Genomic DNA, 18,887 nt, shown 5'->3' on the forward strand with positions numbered 1-18,887 from the left:
AAGTCCTCCCTGATCTGATTATACCCCTGATCATTGCTATTCCAGATTTATTGATTAACTTCGAATTCAAATTCCATTTTTTGCTGTGGTGGAATTCGAACTTTTCTCGCTGGAGCAATGCTCTGGGTTACTGGTTTGCTCGTGTAGTGATCACATCACTATGCCACAGCTTCGTCACTTTTATGCTGCACTGACGAATGTACTGCATGGAGCTGTACAATTACAAGGCCAATTATTTGCTTTTGACTAGAAATATTCTACTGTACTCAAGAGGCTGCTGCATTGTGACAGGATTTTGAATCGCCAGTGACTATTGCACTGAGAGTGCTATGCCATCCCATGGGCTATTGCATTGTAAGTGTCTGCTAAACTTCCAGGCAATTTTCTCTGCACGGACTTGTGCACAGCAACATGCATTGGCATTGCACGTTCCAATCAAAAAGACTATTCCACTGCAATTGCCTTTATTCTTTGTAATGATGCTCCCATTGCAAGGGGCTGCAGCATTGCAACAGGCATTACAAGAAGCTCTTGCATTGAAAGATTTTAGTGTTCTTAAGGAGCTGTTGCATTGCAGCAGGAATTTGCATTGCAAGAGGGTATTGCACTGGAAGAGGTGATTTCATTGTATGGGACTATTCCATTTCAACGGATTTTCTTTTCAAATGTCCATTTACGTCAAGTGTCGTTTGCATTGTAAAGGAATATGGCTTACAAGGGGCCATTTCACTAGAAGGGACCATTACACCACAAGTGGCTCTTGCACGTCAAGCAGACGCTACACTGCAACGGTTGTCGTTCTACAAGGGGGTCTTGCACGGCAAGGTCTATTGCATTGCAAGGGACTATGGCACTGAAGGAGAATGTGGAATTGCTAGTGGCTATGGCGCTCCAAGTGGTTATGGCACTGCATGGGCTTTTCAATATGATTTGCTACTGCAATGTAGTGGGCTATTACACTGTTTTGCGGCCTCGTGAGTGGGAAGAGAGAGGGGTATAGAGAGAGAGAGAGAGAGAGAAGTGGAGGCCAGAGACAATAGAGGACAGTGAGAGAGAAGGAAGGGGAGGCCAGAGACAGTGGAGGGCATTTCGAGAGAGAGAGAAAAGGGGAGGTCAGAGACAGTGGAGGACAGAGAGAGAGAGAGAGTGATAAGGGGAGACCCGAGACAGTGGAAGACAGAGAGAGAGAGAGAAGGAGATGTCAGAGACAGTGGCGGGCTGAGAGAGAGAGATAGAAGGGGATGTCAGAGACAGTGGAGGACAGAGACCGCGGGAGAGAGAGAGAAGGGGATGACAGAGACAGTGGAGGACAGACAGAGTGCGTGAGCACTGAGAGGGGATATGACACACAGAATTGGTGACAACACAGAGAGAGGGGAATGATAGAGAGGGGAGGAAACAATACAAAGGAGGGGTGACACGGGCAACAACATAGTGGGGAGAAAGAAGAAGGACACAGAGGAGGAGTCAAAGAGAAACAGACACAAGAGAGAGTGGAGAACAGAGAGCAATCAAGATCACTCCTGACAGTTGCATACCTATCCAGAATATTCTACATCACTACAATAGGTGTGCACGCAGACATTGACTACTTGTGGATGCAGAAATAAAAATGCCAAGTATTGCAATGCATGGGGCTACTGCTTTGCTAGTGGATTTTGCACGGCAAAGGCTGTTGCACCACAGACGTATTTTGCATTGTAAAGGTCCAGTGCACAATATGGTCAATGGGATTGCAAATGTGTGTTGCACTGAAAATGTCCAAGGCATCGCAAGGTGCTTTTTACACTACAAGTGGCCTCAGCACTGTGTAGCAAGTCCTATTGCATACAAGGGGCTAATGCACAGGAAAGGCCTTTGCATTGTAAGGTGCTATTGCACTGCCAATGGATCCTGCAATATCATATTGCAGTGCAACAAGCCTTTGCATTCCAATGGTAAAGCATGCTTAAACAGTCCATGGCATTGCAAGTGAATGCTGCATTGAAGGTCTCTGTTACATTGTTCTACAAATGTCTATGGCACAGCAAGGGGCTACTTCATTGCAAGAGGTTTGTCAGTGTAAGGTGATATTACAGTGCAATGCAATTTGTTGTTGCATTACTCGTGGCAATTGTGCCATTAGGAACTAAAGCACTGCATAGTGCTGTTACACTTCAAGAGGAAATTGTGCTGCAAGGGATCATTGCACTCTGTAGAGTTAGCACACTGTGTGTTTTTTAAAAATTCTTTCATGGGATGTGGGCTTCGCTGGCCAGGCCAGCATTTTTTGCCCATCCCTAATTGGCCTTCAGAAGGTGGTGGTGAGCTGACATCTTGAACCGCTGCAGTCCATGTGGGGTAGGTACACCCACAGTGCTGTTAGGAAGTGAGTTCCAGGATTTTGACCCAGCGACAGTGAAGGAACGCCGATATCGTTCCAAGTCAGGATGGTGTGTGACTTGGAGGGGAGCTTGTAGGTGGTGGTGTTCCCATTTATGTGCTGCCCTTGTCCTTCTAGTTGGTAGAGGTCGCGGGTTTGGAATGTGCTGTCTAAGGAGCCTTGGTGCATTGCTGCAGTGCATCTAGTAGATGGTACAAACTGCTGCCACTGTGCGTTGGTGGTGGAGGGAGTGAATGTTTGAAGATGGGGTGCCAATCAAGCAGGCTGCTTTGTCCTGGATGGTGTCGAGCTTCTTGAGTGTTGTTGGAGCTGCACCCATCCAGGCAAGTGGAGAGTATTCCATCACACTCCTGACCTGTGCCTTGTAGATGGTGGACAGGCTTTGGGGAGTCAGGAGGTGCGTTACTCGTCTCAGGATTCCTAGCCTCTGACCTGTTTTTGTAGCCACGGTATTTATATGGCTACTGCAGCTCAGTTTCTGGTCAATGGTAGCCCCTAGGATGTTGATAGTGGGGGTTTCAGCGATGGTCACGCCGTTATATGTCAAGGGGGGATGGTTAGATTTTCTCTTGTTGGAGATGGTCATTGCCTGGCACTTGTGTGGCGCGAATGTTACTTGCCACTTATCAGCCCAAGCTTGGATATTGTCCAGGTATTGCTGCATTTCTACACACACTGCTTCAGTATCTGAGGAGTCACGAATGGTGCTGAACATTGTGCAATCATCAGCGAACATCCCCACTTCTGACCTTATGATTGAAGGAACGTCATTGATGAAGCAGCTGAAGATGGCTGGGCCTAGGACACTACCCTGAGGAACTCCTGCAGTGATGTGCTGGAGCTCAGATGATTGGCCTCCAACAACCACAAACATCTTCCTTTGTGACAAGGTATGACTCCAGCCAGCGGAGGGTTTCCCCCTGATTCCCATTGACTTTAGTTTTGCTTGGGCTCCTTGATGCCATACTCGGTCGAATGCTGCATTGATGTCAAGCGCAGTCACTCTCACCTGACCTCTTGAGTTCAGCTCTTTTGTCACGTTTCAACCAAGGTTGTAATGAGGTCAAGAGCTGAGTGGCCCTGGCGGAACCCAAACTGAGCAGTTTGTTGCTAAGCAAGTGCCGCTTGATGGCACTGTTAATGACACCTTCCATCACTTTACTGATGATTGAGAGGAGGCTAATGGGGCGGTAGTTGGCCGGGTTGGATTTCTCCTTCTTTTTGTGTACAGGGCATACATGGTCAATTTTCCACATTGCAGGGTAGATGCCAGTGTTGTAGCTGTGCTGGAACAGCTTGGCAGGGGGCGCGGCAAGTTTTGGAGCACAGGTTTTCAGTACTATTGCAGGAATATTGTCAGGGCCCATAGCTTTTGCAGTATCCAGTGCCTTCAGTCGTTTCTTAAGATCACGTGGGGTGAATCGAATTGGCTGAAGTCTGGCATCTGTGATGTTGGGGTCTTCAGGAGGAGGCCGAGATGGATCTTCAACTAGGCACTTCTGGCTGAAGATTGGACCAAATGCTTCAGCCATATCTTTCGCACTGATGTGCTGGGCTCCCCCATCATTGAGGATGGGGCTATTTGTGGAACCACCTCCTCCAGTTCGTTGTTTACTTGTCCACCACAATTCACGGCTGGATGTGGCAGGACTGCAGAGCTTGGATCTGATCCGTTGGTTATGGGATTGCTTAGCTCTGTCTATCGCATGCTGCCTACACAGTTTGGCATGCAAGTAGTCCTGGGTTGTAGCTTCACCAGGTTGACACGTCATTTTGAGGTATGCCTGGTGCTGCTGCTGGCATGCCCTCCTGCACTCTTCATTGAACCAGGGTTGGTCTCCTGGCGTGTGGAGCTATTGCATTACAAAGTCACTTCTGCATTGCCATGGTCTTTTTTGCTCAAAAGGCTATTGCATTGTTTCAGGTTATTTCATTGAAAGAGGATGCCGTATTGTAAGGTGCTATTACACTATAGCTGTCAGGGAACATAGTGTTATAGGAAATAGGAGCATGAGTAGGTCATTTAGCCCATCAAGCTGCCTGTGTCATTCAAACCGATCATGGCTGATCATCTACCTCTACACCATTTCCCCCAATATTCCCATATCCCTAGATGTCATGAGTATCCAGAAATCTCTCAATTTCTGGTTTGAACATGCTCAATGACTGAGCTTCCACAGCCATCTGGGGCAGAGAATTCCACAGATTCACCAGCCTCTATGTAAATCATTTCCTCCTCATCTCACACTTAAATGTCCAGTCCCTTATTCTGGAACTGTGTCCCCTGGTTCCGAACTCACCGGCGTGAGGAAACATTATGGACACCTCTACCCTGCCACACCCTTTAAAAATTTTGTAAGTTTCAATGACGTCACCTCTCATTTTTCGAGACAGTAGAGAATGCCTGCTCAGTTTCTGCAATATGTCCTCATAAGATAATCCTGCAATGTGATGCAAAATCCTCTTGTCATGTAATGGCTCATTACATTGCAGGAACCTCTAGCACTGAGATAATCCCTTGCAATGTGAAGACACTTTGTCAGCAGAACAGCCTCTTGAAATGCAAAAGTCGCTTGCAACATCCGCTTGCAATACAATAGATCATGACATGCAATAGATTCCTGTAAAGCAACAGCCTTTTGCAATGCAACAGCTCCTGAGAATGCAATAGCTTCTTATAACGAAATAGACCTTTGGTAATAAAAAATATTACTTGGAATGGAAAATCACTTCAGTGAAATAAACCCTTGCAATGCAAATTCCTGTTGCAAAGCAATAGCCTCTTGCTCTTTAATGCCTCTTTCCATTGCAATAGCCTCTTGAAATACAAAAGTATCTTTCACTGCAGTCCAATAGCACATTGCTATATTGGAGGAGGTATTGAAGTACATTAAGGTGGATAAAATGCCAGGACCTGACCAGGTGTATCCTAGGATGCTATGGGAAGCAAGGGAGGAGAGTCCTGTGTCCCTGGCAGAGGTTTCTGTATCGTTGTTAGCCATGGTTAAGGTACCAAAGACTGGAGGATAGCTAAAGTTGTGCTTTTATTTAAGAAGGGCAGCAGGGATAAGCCAGGGAACGACAGGCCAGTGAGCCTTTCATCAGTGGTGGGAAGGTTATTGGAAGGGATTCTGAGAGACAGGATTTATATACATCTGGAAAGCCATGGTCTGATTAGAGATAGTCAGCATGGCTTTGTGCGTGGGAAGCAAGTCTCACGAATTTGATTGAGTTTTTCAAGGAGGTGACCAAGAGGATTGACGTGGACAGGATGATGGACATTGTCTTTATCAAGGCCTTTGACAAGGTCCCGTAAGGTAGGCTGGTCCAGAAGGTTCTAACACATGGGATCGAGGGTGAGCTCGCAAATTGGATACTAAATTGGCTTGGTTACAGGAGGCAGAGGGGGCTAGAGGAGGGTTGTTTTTCAGATTGGAGTCCGGTGACCAGTGGTGTGTGGTAGGGATCGGTGCTGGACCCTCTGTTGTAAGTCATATATATTAATAACTTGGATGTGAATGTAAGGAGCACGATGAGTAAGTTTGCAGATGACACCAACATTTGTTGGTACAGTGGATAGTGAAGAAGGTTGTCTAAGTTTACAACAGCAGACAGCTCAACTGAGAAAGTGGGCAAGGGAGTGACAAATGGAATTTAATACAGACAAGTGCTAAGTAATGCATTTTGGGAAGTTAAACCAGAGCAGGACATTTGCAGTGAATGGCAGTGCCCTGGAGAGTGTTCTTGAGCAGAAAGAACTTGGGTGCAAGTACATAGTTCCCTGAAGGTGGCAACACAGGTAGACAGGGTGGTGAAGAAAACATGTGGCATTCTTGCCTTCATCGACCGAGGCATTGAGTACAAGAGTTGGGATGTCATGTTACAGTTGTACATAAAGTTGTTTAGGCCGCATTTGGATTACTGTGTGCAGTTCTGGTCACCATACGACAGGAAAGATGTGATTAAGCTAGAGAGCGTGCAGAAAATATTCACAATAATGTTGCCTGGTTTGGAGAGCTTGAGTCATAGAGAGAGATTGGATAGGCTGGGTCTGTTTTCTCTGCAGCGAAGGAGGCTGAGAGGGGGCATGATAGTGGTATATAAAATTATGAGAGGCATAAGTAGGGTAGATAGCCAGAGTCTGTTGTCGATGGTAGCGGTGAATAAAACTAGAGGACATAGATTTACGGTGAGAGGAAGAAGGTTTAAATTAATCCAACGGGTACATTTTTCACACAAAGAATAGTGGGTATCTGGAATGAGCTGCCTGAGGATGTGGTGGAGGCAGGAACAGTAGCGAAATTTAAGAGGCATTTGGACAGGTATTTGAATGAGCAAGGCATAGAGGGATATGGAATTAATGCTGATAGATAGGCATTATGTTCGGCATGGACACGGTGGGCCGAAGGGCCTGTTTCTATGCTGTGCGACTCTCTGACTCTATGACTCAATTGCAGTATAACAGCCTTTTACAGTGCAATAACCATTTGCAATGAAACGTTCTATTGCAATCCGATAGATCCTTGAGTATAATCGAACCTTTCAATGCAAAAGTCGTCAACCTTACAAAGCTAGAGTCACCTGCAATGCAAATGCCTCGAACAGGCAAAGGAATCGCTTGCAATGGAATAACTGCTTGCGGTGCGATGACCCCGAGCAATGCTGTAACCTCTTACAGGTCAATGCTACCTTTGGAAAACAACCTTCACTGACAATGTAACAGTCCCCTTGAGTGCGATAGATAATTGCATTTTAAAAATCTTGTTGCAATGCAATAGCCCCTTGCAATGCAATATTCCCCTTTAGTACAAACACTACATTGCACAGCAATCACTTGCAATGCAATAGCCCCTTGCAGTGCCATCCCACTTTGTAGTTCAATGGTTCTTGCAATTCAATAGCCTTTTGAACTGGAGCTGCATGTTGCATAGGCTCTCTGCAATGCCACTTTCCCTTACAACACAACAGTCCACTGAGTGCAATTCACATTTTCAAGGCAAAAATCCTGTTGTGATGCAATAGCTGCTTGCAAGACAGGATCATATTGGATTGTTAAAGCTGCTTGCAATGCAAAAGACTTTTGCAGGGCAATCTCCCTTTGCGGTGCGACTTTCTACTGCAATGCAAATGCCCCTTGACTACAATATCATCTCTCTCAATGCAAATAACACTTGCCCCTTAAAAAGTAAAAGCATGATACAACACAATAGCCCTTTGCAATGCAACAACCTCTTCCAATGCAATATCCACTTTGAATGCAAAAGCCTTAAGAAATCTGTTGAAATGAACAGTCCCTGGCATGACAAGAGTGTCTTGAAGTACAATAGCCCCTTTCAGGATAATAGCTACTTAGAGTGCAATAGTTGCTGGCTCTGCGAAACCCTGATGCAGAGCAACATTTTCATGTAGTGCAGTGCCTGTTCGAGTATAGGCACCATCTGCAATAAAACGGCAACTTGAAATGTAATGCTATTCCCCTTTGAAATGTAATAGACTCTTACAATGCAATGGTACCTAAAATGCAGATGCCTCTGACATGCTAATGGTCCATTACAATGCAAAGGTGAAACACCTTCTTGTTGTGCAATGTTGTTTTTGTTTTGTCGTGAAACATCCACTTGCAATTCAATAGCCCTTAGGAATGCAATAGCCTATTCAGGAAAACAGAACGTGGCAATGCAAAAGACTTTTGCAATAGTCTCGGCCCTTTCAGAGTAACAGCTCCTCAGATTGCAATCGGCCTTGCAATGTGCTGTCCTGATGCATACAGCAGCTCCTTGCGGTGCATTAGGCTCTTGCAGTAGTGTATACACAAGCAATGCAACAACATCTTGCATAGCAATACTCTCGCAATTGAGTTTCCACTTGTAATACAAAATCTACTTGTGATGCAACAGACGCTTGCAATAGCCACTTTCAGTGGAATAGCAGCTTGATATGCATGCACCTCATGAAATGCAGTAGCCTTTTGCAATGCAATAGCCTAACCTTTGGGAATTAGTGTATTGTCAAACATTCTTGATAGATTAATTATGTGAGTCATACTTCGGGCAGATGGAGTTTAAAGTGAGGGGTCATCTAACTAATAGCAGAAACCTATTTGCATATAATGCCTTTAACGTAAGAAAACGTCTCAAGGTGCTTCACTGGAGAATTATAGAGCAAAGTATGACATCTAGCCACATAAAGAAATAGTAGGACAGATGACCAAAAGAGTCAAAGAGGTAGGTTGTAAGGAGTGTCTTTGAGGTAGAGATCAAGGTAGAGAAGCAGAGAGGTGTAGGGAGGGTATTCCAGAGATTGCAGCCTGGGCAACTGAAGGTGTGGCCACGAATAGTGGAGCGATTAGAATCAGGGATGCACAAAATACCAGAAATGGAGAAGTGCAGATATCTCTGTGGGTTGTGGGGCTGGAGGAGATTACAGAAAACAAGGACACTTTTAAAATTAAGACCATGCTTGACCGGGAGCCACTGTAGGCCAGCGAGCACAGGGGTGATAATGCAAAATGGACTTGGTGCAAGTTAAAATATGGGCAGCAGAGCTTTGGATCATTTCAAGTTTATGGAAAATAGAATGTGGCAGACTAGCCAGGCGTGTGTTTGAATATTATCGCTATGTCCCTGTCATTACCTGTTAGTTTATAGTGCGTGTGCCTGAGTGTTCATATTCCTGCCCTCATTTCCTGCATTATTCATGTTTCTTTATAGTCTATTATTACTTCTCGCTACGATCCCTTGTTCAGGTAGTTTCACTCGATCAATCCACTCAACCCATTAAATATTTTAAATGCCTCAACGATATCACACTTGAAGCTTCCATGCCAAAATGCCTGAACTAAGCACTTGAGGTGCATAAGTGTCCTTTATATTCTCTGAAATCGTCTGCGCCTAATTTATCTTTACTGAAACCACGTGAGCGGTTCATTACGCTCTTTGGTAAAAACTGAGCATGCTTTACCTTCCCCAATAACTCCTAAACGTCCCTTCTGGTCTCTGAGACATCTAGAGCCTCCATTAGCCCATGTAATGCCTTTGAGTGTTCCTTACCATCTCCGCTGTCCCTAAAGCGTCTCGACTCTCTCTGATATCTCCTGAGCGTGCCTGACATGCTCTCATTCTCCTGGAGCTCATTATCTTCTCGTACCTCTCCCACATTTTGTGAAACTCCCTTACTTTTTCGGTACCCCACTTAAAGCCTTCAAATCCGCTTGCCAACTGAATAATCCATTGTATTCCCTCACAGCACTGTGGAATGCTTCCCTTGCGAATTCACTGAGAAACACTGATAACATGAGCAATGTGCATTTGGGAAGCCATCCTTCAGGCTACTGTGTGTGGAAACGCCGCAATTAACAGTACCTGTAAGAAAGTGAAGATTGAACATGTGTCTGAGAAAAGCTGAGCAAAGGGATGTCTGGAGCTGCGAAGATGAGGCAGGTGACCCTGCCGACTTCACCTGCTGGAAGTGCATCCGTCTCCAGCTCCTATCAGACCGTGTTAGGGAATTGGAGCTGGAGCTGGATGAACTGAGGATCATTCGGGAAGCTGAGGGGTTGATAGATAGAAGCTACACGGAGGTCGTTACTCCACAAATCAAAGGCAGCTGGGTAACAGTTAGAGGTGGGAAGAGGTCAGTGCAGGGATCTCCTGTGGTCGTTCCCCTCAACAACAAGTATACAGTTTTAGATACTGTTGGGGGGGACGGCCTATCGGGGGCAGGCTGCAGTGACCGGGCCTATGGCACGGGGTCCTGCACTGTGGCTCAGAAGGGAAGGAGGGAGAATGGGAGAGCACTAGTCATCGGGGACTCGATGGTGAGGAGTACGGACAGGCGGTTCTGTGGGCGCAGGCGAGACGCACGGATGGTTTGTTGCCTCCCTGGTGCCAGGGTCCGTGATGTTTGTGATCGCGTCTTCAGGATCCTTAAAGGGGAGGGGGAGCAGCCAGAGGTCGTGGTGCACATTGGCACCAACGACGTAGGAAGGAAGGGTGGCACAGATGTTAGAAGTGAGTTTAGGGAGTTAGGCTGGAAGCTGAAAGCTCGGACGGACAGAGTTGTTATCTCTGGTTTGTTGCCGGCGCCACGTGATAGTGAGGCTAGGAATAGGGAGAGAGCACAGCTGAACACGTGGCTGCAGGAATGGTGTAGGAGGGAGGGCTTCCAGTTCTTGGATAATTGGACTGCATTCTGGGGAAGATGGGACCTGTTCAAACAGGACGGGCTGCATCTGAACCAGAGGGGCACCAATATCCTGGGAGGGAGGTTTGCTAGTACTGTTCGGGAGGGTTTAAACTAGTTTGGGAGGGGGATGGGAACCGGACTTGTAATCCAGGGACCAGTGGGTCCACTCAGAAAGACAAAGAGTGTAGTGAGGTATTGGGGAAGGTAGCACTGTCACAGAGGACAGATGGGCACGGAGAAGGGTTAAAGTGCGTATACTTCAACGCAAGAAGCATCAGGAATAAGGTGAGTGAATTGAAGGCGTGGATGGGCACTTGGGACTACGATGTTGTGGCCATCACTGAAACGTGGATAGGTGAGGGGGAGGAATGGTTTTTGGAGGTACCTGGTTATAGATGTTTTCATAAGATTAGGAATGGTGGTAAAAGAGGTGGGGGGGTGGCATTGTTAGTTAGAAATAGTGTAACAACTGCTGAAAGAATTTTCGAGGAGGATCTGCCGACTGAGGCACTGTGGGTTGAGGTCAGGAACAGGAAAGGAGCAGTCACCTTGATGGGAGTTTTCTATAGGCCCCCAATAGCAGCAGGGAGGTGGAAGAGCAGATTGGGAAACAGATTTTGGAAAGGAGCAGAAGTCACAGGGTAGTAATTATGGGGGATTTCAACTTCCCAAATATTGATTGGCAACTCTTTAGATCGAATAGTTTGGATGGGGTAGTGTTTGTGCAGTATGTCCAGGAAGCTTTTCTGACTCAGTATGTAGACTGCCCGACCAGAGGGGAGGCAATATTGGATTTGGTACTAGGTAATGAACCAGGGCAAGTGATAGAGCTGTTGGTGGGCGAGCACTTTGGAGATAGTGATCACAATTCTGTAGCATTCACTGTGGTAATGGAGAGGGATAGGTATGTGCAACAGGGCAAGGTTTACAATTGGGGGAAGGGTAGATATGATGCTGTCAGGCAGGAACTGAGGAGCATAAGTTGGGAGCATATGCTGGCAGGGAAGGGCACGGTCGAAATGTGGAACTTTTTCAAGGAGCAGATAGTAGGGGCCATTGATAAGCATGTCCCTGTCAGACAGGGAAGGGATGGTCATGTGAGGGAACCGTGGTTGACAAGAGAGGTTGAGAGTCTTGTTAGGAAGAAGAAGGATGCGTATATCAAGTTGAGGAAAAAGGGCACAGGCATAGCTCTGGAGGGATACAAGATGACCAGGAAGGATCTGAAGAAAGGGATTAGGAGAGCTAAGAGAGGGCATGAAAAATGCTTGGCGGGTAGGATAAAAGAAAACCCCAAGGCCTTTTACGCGTATGTCAGAAATATGAGGATGACCAGGGGGACCATAGGTCCGGTCAAGGACAATAGCGGGAGACTGTGTGTTGAGCCGGAAGAGATAAGTGAGGTTTTGAATGAGTACTTCTCTTCGGTATTTACGAATGAGAAGGGGTGTATTACTGAAGAGGACGGTGTGAAACAGACTGGTAAGCTCGAGGAAGTGCTCGTTAGGAGGGAAGATGTGTTGGGGTTTTTGAATAACTTGAAGATAGACAAGTCTCCCGGGCCTGACGGGGTATATCCAAGGATGTTATGGGAAGCAAGGGATGAAATTGCAGAGCCGCTGGCAATGATCTTTTCATCTTCTCTGCTGACGGGGGTGGTACCAGGTGATTGGAGGGTGGCAAATGTTGTGCCCCTGTTCAAGAAAGGGAATAGGAACAACCCTGGGAATTACAGGCCAGTTAGTCTTACTTCGGTGGTAGGCAAGTTGATGGAAAAGGTGCTGAGGGATAGGATTTCTGAGCATCTGGAAAGACACTGCTTGATTCGGGACAGTCAGCACGGTTTTGTGAGGGGTAGGTCTTGCCTCACAAGCCTGATTGAATTCTTTGAGCAGGTGACCAAGCAAGTGGATGAGGGTAAACCAGTGGATGTGGTGTACATGGATTTTAGTAAGGCATTTGATAAGGTCCCCCATGGTAGACTTATGGAGAAAGTCAGGAGGCATGGGATAGTGGGGAATGTGGCCAGTTGGATTAAGAATTGGCTAACTGATAGAAGGCAGAGAGTGGTCTTAGATGGTAAATACTCAGCCTGGAGCCCAGTTACCAGTGGCGTGCCGCAGGGATCAGTTCTGGGTCCTCTCCTGTTTGTGATTTTTATTAACGACTTGGATGAGGAAGTCGAAGGGTGGGTCAGTAAATTTGCAGATGATACAAAGGTTGGTGGAGTTGTGGATACCGAGGAGGGCTATTGTCGTCTGCAGGGGGACTTGGATAGGTTGCAGTGCTGGGCTGAAAAGTGGCAGATGGAGTTTAACCCTGAAAAGTGTGAGGTCGTCCATTTTGGAAGGACAAACATGAATGCAAAATACTGGGTTAACGGTAGGGTTCTTGGGCATGTGGAGGAGCAGAGAGACCTTGGGGTCTATGTGCATAGATCATTGAAAGTTGCAACTCAAGTGGATAGGGCTGTGAAGAAGGCATATGGGGTGTTAGCGTTCATTAGCAGAGGGATTGAATTTAAGAGCCGTGAGGTGATGATGCAGCTGTACAGGACCTTGGTAAGGCCTCATTTGGAGTACTGTGTGCAGTTCTGGTCGCCTCATTTTAGGAAGGATGTGGAAGCCTTGGAGAGGGTGCAGAGGAGATTTACCAGGATGTTGCCTGGAATGGAGAATAAGTCTTACGAGGAAAGGCTGAACATTCTAGGCCTCTTCTCATTAGAAAGGAGAAGGATGAGGGGTGACATGATAGAGGTTTATAAGATGATCAGGGGAATAGATAGGGTAGACAGTCAGAAACTTTTTCCCCGGGTGGAGCAAAGCGTTACAAGGGGTCATAAATTTAAGGTGAAGGGTGGGAGATATAAGGGGGATGTCAGGGGAAGGTTCTTTACCCAGAGAGTGGTCGAGGCATGGAATGCCTTGCCCGGGGAAGTTGTTGAGTCAGAAACTTTAGGGACTTTCAAAAGGCTTTTGGATAGGTATATGGATAAAGGAGAATGATGGGGTATAGATTAAATTGTCCTTGACAGAGGACAAAGGATCGGCACAACATTGTGGGCCGAAGGGCCTGTTCTGTGCTGTATGTTCTATGTTCTATGTTCTATGTTCTATGTTCTATGTTTTGTGTTTTCATTGATACTGCTGCGAAAGCCGAAATTTTAAAACAGAGAAATGATGCAAACTTTGGTGAAATCAGGCAGCATCTGTGCAGAGATACTTCTTTCACCAGGATGCCATTGGCCACTTGGAATGAGAATTCAGGCAGCTCAGACCTTCCACTATCAATATCTCTGTGAAGAAACAGTTTGGGTGGAAATTATGACTGTGCTGATTTGAGCAAAATGATTGAGACCGCTCTGCAAAGCACCCACACTGCGGATTGTGGAAGGCTGGGACTCAGATGTTGGACTCTTGGATTTGTTAAAGAAAGGGGAAAAACACATCTAGTCTGAAATACAATTACAATGCTTGTGGAATTCTGAGCCATGCATGCAGAGAGTAATGGATTAATGGTCCGTTGCTTTAACCTCTCGGTTACTTCATCCCGTGAACAGAGCTCACAATGTTCTCTTAATTCCTGCTTTCTCACTGCAAATCACTCCACTCAGATGATAAACAGCACGAATGACAGCTTTCACCCACCGGGCAACAGCATCAACACTGATTTGGGCCCAGCGTGGTGGCGGAACTGAGCGGCCAAAGGCGCTGGATTTAGGCTCGAATTTCTTCCAAGCTCAAAACCATCAATGCTGTTATTGGCGTTGTATTGCCAGAAAAACTGCTGAGAAGAGAAACTCGAAATGAAAGCATTTGACTGCAAAACTTTCAGCATTGTGGGCAGATTTTCTGGAGTAATGCTCTTTATCAAATATATCTTCCTTTCACCAGCATTGCAATGGCCTGTTTAAGACTACCAAAGCGGATTTTCGCAGGCTGTGACCGTACAATGGTTAATACTCTGCACAACAGTGTCAATTCAAATCTGTAACAAGGCTTATCTTGCTTTCTGTCTTAAACAGCTGCCACACCTGCTAATAGAACTGTAACAAAAAACAAACATCACTCCATGTAAATGCATTTGTTCTCGATGTTCAAAACCCATTGTTCTCCTTTTACATCCTCGCACTTACACATATCTGTAGTTCCCTGTCCATCATGCAAACCTACCTCTTCCCCCAGCTTATTCTCCTATCCAGTTTTAATACTGATCTGCTTACATTTCATTGACATTTTACTACGACCGAGCTGACTCTAACTTTCATTGTCATTGTGTTACACCACTTACCTTGCTCTGCTGCTACAGCTGCTCCTGGGGGGATATGTTCTATTTACATCAATGTTTCTTTGTGCCTTGAACTCAGTCATTATTCTGAGTGTCAGCGGCCGATTTGTTCTCATAATGTTCTTGGAGAATCTTCTGATCCAGGGGATGCTCACAACGATGCAGATTTTTATCTATACGGAGTTGGCGCTTTTCTTTGAGCAGTCGATGTGAGTAAGGGAAGGGGAGCGCGACATATCAACCTGGAGTAGTGCATTAATGGTTTAGCCATGTGTTCTTAAATCAGCAAATCCATGAGGAAATTTGGCAGACGTTTTCCAAATCGAGAATTTATTTATTTGTTTTATTTAGGGATGCAGCACTGAAACAGACCCTTCAGCCCACCGAGCCTGTGCCGACCAACAGCCACCCATTCATACTAATCCTTCATTAATCCCATATTCTCTACCACATCCCCACAATTCTCCTACCACCTACCTACTCCAGGGGGAATTTATCAACCTGCAAGTCTTTGGAGGTGTGAGGAAACCGGAACACCCGGTGGAAACCCAGGCAGACACAGGGAGAACTTGCAAACCCCGCACAGGCAGTACCCAGGTCGCTGGAGCTGTGCGGCTGCAACGCTAAACATTATGCCACTGTGCCGCCCATTTTCCCAGTGTAAACCCTTTCCTTGCAGAAGGGAAGGTAACCAGAGGAGAGATATTTATGATGACTGGCAACCGAACCAGGAGCTACATAGGGATTTTTATTTGTTTTTAGACAGTGGGCTATTAGGCTCTTGAACTGCAAGGTCTGCAAGGTTGATGGTTTTAAATTGAATATCAATATTCAAAATAGAATTGTTTAAATACTGCTAGGCAAACACCAAATAGAGCTAATGGGAAAGAGTGCAGGGATTAATTGAGTAGCTCTTCCAAAGAGCTAGCACAGGCTCTATGTTAAAAAGCTACTTTACTAAATGCTTCTTTCAGTGCCTCAGATTGTTAATGTCTAGTTTTGGCTGTCATTAACACATCCGAGTTTAACGTGCTCAGTCTGCATCTTACTTCACGTCAGCCTTACTTAAGGTGAATAGCAGAGCATTTCCGTTACGTTTCTCCTCAAACAGAACATATTATGACCACTCATTGCTTGCTGCTTATTTGATGTCAGAATATTAATTAATTCTGTCTCGTTACTCATTACAAATTTTAGTTTAGCCTGTTCTCTTGTCGTTTCTGAAGCATGTTCTTTCAGGAAACTGACCTCGATTCACTGCAAAAATCATCTGTCTTTAGAGAAATTATCAGCACCTGCAATCGATTTTGAAATAGCTGATTTCTGTCTTGAACGGGAAATACAGCCTGTCTTATGGTGAAAAGGGGCAGTTGTTCTCAGGTGATTCTGATATCATAGTCTCTGAGAAAATGTTGCTCTTTGTGATTTTTCAGAAGTCGCTGCCAGCCCACTTTCTGAGAGTGTCCATTCCAAACTCGAAATCCAATTCAAATCAAATTTCCACGGTTGCATTTGAAATAGTAACATCTCCCCGTTGGGGAATTAAATGCCGCTTTGAACAGAGACAGTTGACAGTAAATTTGATAGAGATGTCTCAAAACACCAATTGTTTTCACAGAGTGAATAAGGGGATACTATTTCCACAGGTAGGATAACTCCTAACTGGAGGACACCGATGTACCAGACATGACATGACAAAACTGTTTTTAACCACCTGAGTTCGTATGTTCCTGAATGCAGTGTCTCAATGTGTGGTGGGATCATATTCGCTCTACCTTGATCACCTTATCTGACTCATTTTTTGCAGCTGTCCAGGTAAGACATGTGTGGAACGAATCTGTACAATAGTGTAACAATTATATTTACATTTCTCAACCTATTCTGCATTTCCAGCACCCTACTGGATTTGTGGAACACCAGCAGAATTTTCTGCCTCAATTGATTTCTCGAACACAATTGGTTTCTTCAAAACAGCGGATTTCGCCCGTTCCAATTGCTTTCTGTAAACATAATTGAATTTGCACGTCCAAGTGATCTACAGAAACCCATTCTTTCTCCAATATTTTTGGTTCCCAATCGATTTCTTAAGTACCAATAGACATAAAGAAGCCTGATTCTATTTTCGCAGTAGATATCTGGAATCTCATTTTTTTTGGTCCTGATTGATTTGATTTCTGGAAAACAACAAATGGTTTCTCCCATTCCAATCGATATATAGAATCCCGATGGTTCTATTCCTGTTCTCATAAATTTCTGGAATCATAACGGATTTCTCCCATTGCAACACATTTGAGCATCAACAATTAATTTCTCCTATCCCACTTTATTTACCGAAAATGCTGCCAAGAATGGCAGAAATGAGCTATTGACCATCAAATACTCTTTGAGTTTGTCGCTGTCTGTTGCAGTCCGTTGTACGATGTAATGAGAGGTGGAATAGGCTGTTCAGTGTCCTTGAAACTTTCAGACGTGTCAGAGCTCACAGGCGATATACATCGAAAAAATTAATTTGTTTATAATTTTAAATCAATGTTTACAATATCTGAACAGGTTTAATGTAATCAGTCCTGCAAACTGTGCTTAAAACACATGATGGGAATTAAAACAGAGAATGTAATGGATTGAGTGAATTAAACCTTGAAATGCGAGCTACTGTAGAGAGAATATTGTGTTGATTTTGTAATTCTATGATATTGCACACAGAAAATGAAATAATGTCATCTGTTTAAAGTAAATGGACGGAAGTTTATTATTGTGAGATAATACACAGTCGGAATGCACATATTGTCCAGTTATGACAAACGTCAGAGATAAAACTGGGCTGAGTCTGAAAGTGTTTCAGATCCAGTGTTTAGTTTCTATCTCGCCAATCACCATTTTTAATATTCAATGTGAATCAAAAATTAAACATAGCACGAAAACAGAGAAAGGGACTGTGCAGTGGGATCGACTGTGTAACAGAGAAGAAGGGTTAAGAATACATTCTGATTGATTTCACAAGACTGAAGTTCACTAGTAAAGTTACACATTGTACATAACAGCAGTTTAAACTCCTGCATTAAATGCGAACACGATCAGTTACACAAGACTGGGTGGGATTATTGCTCATCCGACACGCATAAACTTTAGAATTGACATAAAAGCCTAAAGTGTATTAACCAGGGAAGACATTAAACTGCCTGCTTGTTTCATCTGTTGAATACTCAGCCAGCCAACACATATAGTCTTTGCACTCTGTGGGTTAAACTGACTTTCTGACACTGCCTTTATCATCTCTAATTATCTATGTCTGTCTCTCATTGTCTCTGTTTCTCTGAGTGTATGTTGTTTGCTCTGTCCGTTTTCTGCACGTCTTTTTCTTCTGTCTGTTATACCCAGAGATAGTATGTAGATGACAAACAGGAGAGGGCCAAAGATAGTTCCTTGGGGGACACCAGGGCTAACATTGTGGGAACAGGAAAAGAAGTCTTTGCAAGTGATACAATGGCTATGATTAGCAAGATAAGAATGGAACCAGGCGAGAGAAGCATCAGCCAGCTTGATGACAGTGAAGAGCCGTTGGAGGAAGATGGTGTGGTTTCCATGCCAAATGCCATAACAGCCTCCACAATTCCGGTTAGAGCGGCACAGTGGCACAGTGGTTAGCACTGCAGCCTCACAGCTCCAGGGACCCGGGTTCGATTCTGGGTTCTGCCTGTGCGGAGTTTGCAAGTTCTCCCTGTGTCTGCGTGGGTTTCCTCCGGGTGCTCCGGTTTCCTCCCACATGCCAAAGACTTGCAGGTTGATAGGTAAATTGGCCATTATAAATTGACCCTAGTATAGGTAGGTGGTAGGGAAATATATAGGGACAGGTGGGGATGTTATTGGAATATGGGATTCGTGTAGGTTTAGTATAAATGGGTGGTTGATGGTCGGCACAGACTCGGTGGGCCGAAGGGCCTGTTTCAGTGCTGTATCTCTAAACTAAACATGTATCCCCCAACATATTGGGTCGCATTCAGAAGGCAGATGGGTCCTCGCCACGCCATTTTGC

This window comes from Heterodontus francisci, chromosome 50 (genome assembly GCF_036365525.1).
Source record: "Heterodontus francisci isolate sHetFra1 chromosome 50, sHetFra1.hap1, whole genome shotgun sequence".
In the NCBI taxonomy this organism is placed as follows: Eukaryota; Metazoa; Chordata; class Chondrichthyes; order Heterodontiformes; family Heterodontidae; genus Heterodontus; species Heterodontus francisci.